The sequence below is a fragment of the Miscanthus floridulus genome, chromosome 18 (assembly GCF_019320115.1).
Source record: "Miscanthus floridulus cultivar M001 chromosome 18, ASM1932011v1, whole genome shotgun sequence".
Taxonomy (NCBI): domain Eukaryota; kingdom Viridiplantae; phylum Streptophyta; class Magnoliopsida; order Poales; family Poaceae; genus Miscanthus; species Miscanthus floridulus.
In genome coordinates, this window is record NC_089597.1 from 122,698,693 (window position 1) to 122,707,408 (window position 8,716).

General features: G+C 49.6%; 1 pseudogene; it reads right to left on the reverse strand.

The window, feature by feature from the left end:
* Positions 1-360: 360 nt before the first annotated feature.
* LOC136524549 (carboxylesterase 15-like) lies at positions 361-8,176 on the reverse strand (annotated as a pseudogene).
* Positions 8,177-8,716: the final 540 nt, after the last annotated feature.

The following is an 8,716-nucleotide window of genomic DNA, read 5'->3' on the forward strand; positions in this document are numbered from 1 at the left end:
CGCTCCTACTCGCAGCCCACGCTAGCCCAGCATTCACGCGAGGCCAGGCCATCTCACTCAGAAGTCACCACATCACCCCACAGACGCGTAGTAGTACACCATACAGTTAGGGCCCGTTTGGCAGAGCTCGGACTCCGGTCAAAAACAGCTTCTGTTGTAGATTTATCAGGGGAGCAGATTCACTTGAGGAACTGAAATAGTTTTTTTTGGACCATTTGAAAAAACAGCTTCTCCCGGTTGTTGAAAAGGAGAAAATATTCACAGTACCCTTCTTTTTTTCTCCTTTTATTTCTCTTTATTTATTCTCTCTCTACCTTATGACTAATGCGGCAATGCATGCAGACCCGCCTGACACCTGCCTTATCCGCTCGCTACTCTCTGCCTTATCCTCTCGTTACTCTGTCCTGTGGTCTCATGTTCCTCTTCCCCACGCCTCCGCCTCCCCGCGCCGCAAGAGACCGAGGACCGAGCCACGAGCGGCAGCAAGCCGGAGTAGCCCGAGCACGTGCAGCTGGCCAGGGGAGCTCGAGCACGCACGGCCGGCGTGGCGCACGCGCCCGTGGCCACGAAGGCCAACGTCGCGCCGCCTCTGCTCCTCCCCAGGCCGACGTTGCTCCGTGCCTGCGCGCATGGAAGAAGGAAGGGCATCCACGGCCAAATACGTCATGGGCCCACGTGCTCCTGACAAGGAGCCGGTGGAAGCTCGATTTTTTTTGGCTCCAACCGACGTGCCTAGCGTGTGAGAGCGCAAATCACACGGCTCTTTCGTCGGAGCTGGTTCCTTCTGACTCGTTTGGCACTCGGAGCACAAAAACAGCTCCGGAGCTGTCCCGGGAGTCATACCAAACGGCCCTTACTGAGTAACACACACCACTGCCATCTAGGTCGCTCGGCGCACACACACGTACAGTACGCACACGGCACATCCCTCCATCTACAGTACATTTACACACCGATCGAGGAGCAGCCGACCCAACGTCGCGTGCTTCCGGGCGGAGAGGCGGAGATCGCCATGCCGAGCCAAATTGTAAGCTCCAAAGCCTCCAAGCTGCAGGCTCACCACTTGCACGGGCGCCGGCAGCCCGTTGTGTTGTTGGCTGTTGCAACTACGCGATGGCACCCCTCGATGGAGCTCCTCCATGGACGACGCCGTAGCCCGTAGGCAGAGCGACGGCGTCCGCCGGACGCCAATGCCGCCAATCAAAGCCGGCCGGGGGCCAATACGTCGGGGTCGCGTACTTGTTGCCACCTACCTCTGCGTTCGCCGCTGCTACAAGCCGCGACGGCGTGGTCAGCGTCGTCGTTGCCCCGCTTCTCGCGGGTGGAAAAGGTACGGCAAGGAACGGATGGTTATTTTGTTGATGCCACCGCCCGCGGCCCGCCGCGGTCTCAGTTGACGTTGTTCTGGTTCTTCTTGGCCTCTTTGAGACTCTGGGAGAGCTTCTCGTACGTGTTTCTTGATCACCTCCTTAAAGATGGCAACGGGCCCTGATACCCGATACCCGACGGGTATTTGATCCATTAGGGGACAGGGATGGGATCATATCTTTACCCGCGGGCATCTAAATGGGAAAGAATCCATACCCGATGGGTATAGCGGGTACGGGAACGTTCCCTGTTTACCCGTCCCCGTTACCCGTTGGGGAACCCGACTATTTGAGATGTCATGTGAGTATTAGGCCTAAAGAAACTCAACATAGATATTTTGATCCAAATCTGAACAGTTATATATATAGTTTGTGTGTTCTAGGAACCCTCGTTCAATTTTTCCTTACCATCTCCGCCAGCAACACAAGCACGCCTGTCTCACGAGCGCTCGTGCCCCTCGCTTCCTCAGTTCTGTCTCTCTGCCACCTTTACTCATCCTCCTTGCAACCTCGCTCCTTCTCCTCGGCATCTCCGAGACTCCGACACTTATACCCGGGTGAAGAAGAAACGTCTCCGATTGCAAAGCTGCGACCTCAAGTGTCCTTGTTTATCGGGTATGCAGTACCCGTCGGGTATTTGTTACCCGACCGATACCCGACGGGTATGGGGATGGGCAAGAATCTATACCCGAGACAGTTAATGGGGATGGGGACGGGCTGAATTCTCCGTAGCGGGAAAGAAAACGTTCCGGCGATACCCGACGGGTATATCCCTGTTGCCATCCTTACACCTCCTCCTCCGTCGGCGAACGATGGACAACTCCTGGAGGCTGCAACGACTACCAGGAGGTGTGCGAGGCACTCCGGCCACTAGTATGGTCCACTGCCAGTCTGCCACGTTAGAGGGCGTCAAAGATGGGCGACCAAAGGGGGGACTGGTGGAGTGATGGTGGCGAGTGGCGACAAGCTCAGGCAGAGAGGGAGATCGATCACATATCAGGACGCAATTTTAGCATGCGGATCGGACCGGCAGGAGAAAACGCCACGTCATCAGGTGCACAGGATCTCTTCTGGGCCCCTCCGTCTTCTGAGCTCCTGCAGGAGAAAGCACCACGCCATCTCACGTGCGCCGGGCACGTCCGAGCCTCTCGGGTCCACCACGCATGCGCCGGGCACTTTCCGGACCCATGCATCGGCTTTGTCGCTTACTCCGTACGTATGTACCGCACGCATATGGCCCTCGACTTCCGAAGCGTGTGCAATCTATAGACACATGTATACATGTGCATCATTAATTAATGCTTTCGATTAATTATTATAAGCTATCTATGAACACATGTACAGTTGCAGACCCAGAATTTAAAATAAGGGTAGTTCTATTCAAAATTTTCATAAGCAATGCAGTAAAACCAAAAAAAGCGTTTGGTATATATGACTATAAATTAACCAAATTGTAATAATACGTTGAAAAGGTTTGAAACTTACACAGGTCCGAAACTTACATAAATAGATCATACATACACTACTGGAAAACTGTACTTTGCCGAGTGCCTGAGACTTTGCCGAGTGCTTTTTATCGGGACACTCGGCAAAGAAAAATTTTGCCAAGTGCCGCACTCGGCAAAATAAAGCACTCGGCAAAGGTGGCTTTGCCGAGCGCCATGCACTCGGCAAAGCCTGGCTCTCGGCAAATCTAGGCTTTGCCGAGTGCCGCGGCACTCGGCAAAAGTCCCACTCGGCAAAAGGTGGCCGGCCCGTGACGGCGGGCATCTGCCGTCAGACTTTGCCGAGTGCCTAACGGATGGCACTCGGCAAAAAAAATTTTATTATTTTTAAAAACTTATTTTGCCGAGTGTAAACCTTGGGCACTCGGCAAAAAAAAAATTTAAATTTTTTAAAACTTATTTTGCCGAGTGCCAGCTTCAGGCACTCGGCAAAAAAAAATTTATTTTTGAAAATCAGCTTTGCCGAGTGCCTTCTGGGCCGGCACTCGGCAAAGCCCACTTTGCCGAGTGCCCCCCATGGCACTCGGCAATTTTTTTTTTTATTTTGGGCCCAAATTTTTTTCTGTGGCCTTGTGACAGTATTTAAAACTCTATTTTAAAATTTGGGGCAATTTTGACTTTTTTGATATATTTCATTAGTTTATTTCGTTTCGTCTAATTGTTTGGGATATTTCAAATTTAAACTGCAGGTACATGGAATAATGGACTTTGGTCATCCAAAAATTGATACTCATGATATTTAGGGTATGTTTAGGCCGTATCTAGAAAGTCACATGAAATCTCGAGTATCTCGTTGACGTAACATGTCGAGGTACTTGCTGGAAATGTGATTTTAAATTATATAAAATGCAAACGAAGTCCGAAAATCATGAAACTTGTCGAGGCGTCGTGTTATCACATGTGGAGGCTGTGGTAAAAAATTTTAAAGGTTTCGAGCAAATTGTGACGTCGGATGCCAAAAACCCAAACATCTCCACATGTGATCACGTCAACCCTTCGCCGCAGTCCGGTCCTTCACCGCTGTCTAGGGGGCCACACCTGCAGTTCCGTCGCCGCAGTAGAGATGTTGAACTTTGTGATGTCAAACTTGTAATAATAAACTTGTGATGTTGAACTTTGGTGAATTTGTGATGGATTTATTAAATATGCGTGTGCTTGTGATATATAATGCATGTTGGTGATATAGATGTGATGATTGATGTATATATATACATATATATATATATATATATATATATATATATATATATATATATATATATATATATATATATATATATATATATATATATATATTGTCTGTTACAATGGAATGTAAAAAAAATTACAATTCTCGGGGTCTTTGCCGAGTGGCATGGACAAGGCACTCGGCAAAGTTTTTTCCAAAAAAATAGCAGAAATTCTTTGCCGAGTGCCTGGGCTGGGGCACTCGGCAAAGTATTTTTTTTAAAAAAAATAAAAAAAAAACTTTGCCGAGTGCCCGGGCAGGGGCACTCGGCAAAGTATTTTTTTTAAAAATCCAGAAATTCTTTGCCGAGTGCCTAGGCTAGGGCACTCGGCAAAGTAATTTTTTTAAAAAAATAAAAAAAAACTTTGTCGAGTGCCCGGGCAGGGGCACTCGGCAAAGTATTTTTTTAAAAAAAATCCAGAAATTCTTTGCCGAGTGCCTGGGCTGGGGCACTCGGCAAAGTAATTTTTTAAAAAAATAAAAAAAAAACTTTGCCGAGTGCCCGGGCAGGGGCACTCGGCAAAGTATTTTTTAAAAAAAATCCAGAAATTCTTTGCCGAGTGCCTGGGCTGGGGCACTCGGCAAAGTAATTTTTTAAAAAAAATAAAAAAAATTTGCCGAGTGCCTGGACAGGGGCACTCGGCAAAGTAATTTTTTAAAAAATAATTAAAAAACTTTGCCGAGTGCCTAGACTTGGGCACTCGGCAAAGTAATTTTAAAAAAAATAAATTTTTTTTTTGCCGAGTGCTGGGTCAGGCCCTCGGCAAAATAACCGTTAACGGGGCACTCGGCAAAGTTTTTTTTTTAAAAATCCAGAAATTCTTTGCCGAGTGCCTAGGCTAGGGCACTCGGCAAAGTAATTTTTTTAAAAAAATAAAAAAAAAACTTTGTCGAGTGCCCGGGCAGGGGCACTCGGCAAAGTATTTTTTTAAAAAAAATCCAGAAATTCTTTGCCGAGTGCCTGGGCTGGGGCACTCGGCAAAGTAATTTTTTAAAAAAATAAAAAAAAACTTTGCCGAGTGCCCGGGCAGGGGCACTCGGCAAAGTATTTTTTAAAAAAAATCCAGAAATTCTTTGCCGAGTGCCTGGGCTGGGGCACTCGGCAAAGTAATTTTTTAAAAAAAATAAAAAAAATTTGCCGAGTGCCTGGACAGGGGCACTCGGCAAAGTAATTTTTTAAAAAATAATTAAAAAACTTTGCCGAGTGCCTAGACTTGGGCACTCGGCAAAGTAATTTTAAAAAAAATAAATTTTTTTTTGCCGAGTGCTGGGTCAGGCCCTCGGCAAAATAACCGTTAACGGCCGATGTGGAACGGCCGAAAATATTTTGCCGAGTGCCGCCCCAAGCACTCGGCAAAGACCCTTTGCCGAGAAAAATTTTGCCGAGCGGACTTTGCCGAGTGCTACACTCGGCAAAGCCTTTGCCGAGTGCAAAGGGCTCTTTGCCGAGTGTAAAAACACTCGGCAAAGCCGCGGCCTCCAGTAGCGATAAGATAAGATCTTACATAAATAACATACTACAACACTACTAGTTCTAGATCATACATAAGATAAGATTTTTTTTTTGCCTCATGCTTCTAAAAAAGAAATACAACATTTGATTTCTTTCTGCCTCAATTTCCTACTCCCTTCGTTTCAAATTATAGGTCGTCGCTTTGACTTTTTTTGTTTATCTATTTTGTTATGTATCTAAATATATTATTATATTTAGAAGATGCATAATAAAATGGATGTACAAAAAAAACTCACGGCGACTTATAATTTAGAATGGAGGGAGTAGAAAATAACAACAAATTTTATAATTCTAGGCTCACAAATCCACAATTCGTAAGCCCAATCTACAGTCCAATCTCCATTCTCCAATGACCAAACAAAGACTAAAGGGGTGTTTGGATCCGATGACTAAAATTTAGGAGGTGTCATATGAGGGTGTTACATAGGGTGTTCGGATACTAATAAAAAAACAAATTACAGAATTGATCAGTACTCCACGAGACGAATTTATTAAGCCTAATTAATCCATTATTAGCACATGTACTGTAGCACCATATTATCAAATCATGGATTAATTAGGCTTAAAAGATTCGTCTTAAAAGATTCGTCTCGCAAATTAGTCGCAAACTGTATAATTAGTTTTATAATTAATCTATATTTAATATTTCATACATGTGTCTAAATATCCGATGAAACAGCGACTAAAGTTTAGGAGAAGAACCAAATACCTCTTAAAGTCCAGACTCACCACCAGGATGGCAGGGAGCACGCCAGCAGGCAGCAGGGGACAGAGGCTAGTCGGCTGGCCTGGTCAGCTACTTGGCGCGCGCGCCGTTGGCGGACTGGCGGAGCCTGGCTAGGCAGCCACGCGGGGGAGCTTCGTCGCTCGGCCTCGAGGCAGGCTGGGGCCTGGGGCGGCAGTTACTCCTCTGCGTGAGACGAGAGGCCGCGAGAGGTGACACTTTTGTTCATAACTATTTAGCGTTTGTTTATTACTATTCATTTTGTTGCTGCTGCTCATATGTACTTTGTGTTTTTTCTGCACTGTTCATTAGCCCACGCAACGGCGTTATGTGCTAGTTTCTGTTAATCCAGGTAGAGGTCGAGAACAAGACGGATTCGCCGTTCAAGAGCTAACGCAATCTTTGAGTTACGATGGAATGAAAGACCAGTCCTCTTCCTCCTCGGCTCCTCAAAAAGGGGGAAAAAAAGAGAAGGATACAACACAGTATGCTGTACGTTCTACATGGTCGAAGATCTAGCATTCATGCGCATTGCACCAGACAAAAGATGTGACATGGCGAAAGCGGTTGCACTGGGCCGGCGAGGAGCGTGGCAGCGTCACGAGATGCGTCCTGGACAAGCAAACCGGCCCGGGCCCCAAGTCCTAACGACTCCCCATCGCCGACCCCGAGCGCGCTACCGCTCATCCGCAGGGCGGCGTCCCCGCCATGCACGAACCGCCGCACGACGCGGACCAGCTCACCCGCCGCCTTGCCGTCCGGCTCGAAGATGGCGAACCCGTGCCCCGCCCCCGGGAACTCGACGAGGTCGACGCGCTTGTTGTTCCCCGCGGCCTGCACACGCGCAACGTACTCCCTGATGTCGCGGTCCCCGGCCGCGACGAGCGGCGGCGGGGCCGCCAGCGCCTCCGGCCCGAACGGGTTCGCGACCGGGGTGGTCCCTCGTCGCCCCCGCCGGGAGCGACAGGCACCACATCTGGTCGGCGGGAGCGTCAGGAACACGTCGCCCGGGCAGGCCGCCTCCGACCCCGTCCTTCGCTCGCCGCCAAAGTAGGGCCACAGCAGCACGCACCCAGCGAGGCGGCGTCCCGATGCGACGGCGCGGGAGGCGGCGTGGTGCTTGATGTTGGCAGCGGCCGAGTCGCCCGACACGAACACGCGGCCCAGGTCCGCCGCGTCGGCGAGCCACGGGTCGGCGCCCGCGCCCGCCGCGGCCTCCTGGTCGCCGAGCCAGGAGAAGAGGGCGTCCACGTCCTCAACCGCCACCGGGAGCCGGTGCTCCGGGGCCAGGCGGCAGTCTGCGGAGAGCACCACGGCGGGGAGCTCGGCCACGAGGTGGAGGCAGGCCGTGTGGAATTCCGGCGAGGCGAAGCTGCTGACGATGAAGCCGCCACCGTGGAAGTAGACCAGCACCGGGAGCAAACTGAAGGGTGGTGCACTTACCTTGCCCTTGGGTGCATATGATTGTACCATGGATGGTGCATATACGGTGAAATTTGAGTCAAAACTACTGTTTATTTTCAAAATTTGGGTGGTGCATTTGCACCCGCTACATATAGTGTACCTTCGACCCCGGGACACTCTGGCGGACGGCACGTACATGCGCAGCCTCAGGTTGCGGGCCCTGTCCTAGACGACATCCTTCCATCGGAGTGCGGCAGGCGCGTCGTCGGCCAAGGGCAAGGGCGGCGCGGCGTCGTCAGGGAGGACGAGCGCGGCCAGCGCTCGCTTGACGGTGCCGTTGCTCAGGAGCTGGACGAGCCCGAGACAGTCCTCCACGATGTGCGGAGGAGGAGCTTCGCCGGAGACACCGGACGCCGGCGAGGTGGTGGGCGACATAGCAATGTGGAGCAAATGTGGCGTGTTTTTTTTTTTTTTTATAAGAGATGCGGCGTGCTACTACAGCAGCAAAGTCGCCGCTGGATGCGTGGATGCATGCAGGCTCAGGTGTTTTGGTTGGCTAGCCAATCGTACGCTTGGCTGAGGTCAACCCATGTTTGGTTCGCTGCAGGCCGGCCCGTGTTGCATCCAGAGGTTCGTGTGATTTGTTTGGCTACCTATTTCGGTGGAGGTGCTATGATTGTGTTCTGGGTTGTGGTGAGGTTATATTACCCTCACCACGTAGTTCTAAAAATCGGCTAAGTTTGGGAGACGAGTACATATCATATCATTATCCATCATAACAAACACATAATTTTAGACATAATAAAGTCAACAATTGAAACAGTCCATCACCATTACTAGTTATGACGACACCAAATAGTTCTACTAGTTAATTGACACACAAATAGTCCTAGCACATACCAAATTACATGCTACTAAGCTACTTCAACATGCATATCGAAACAACAACGAAAATGAACTATGGCAATAAACTGG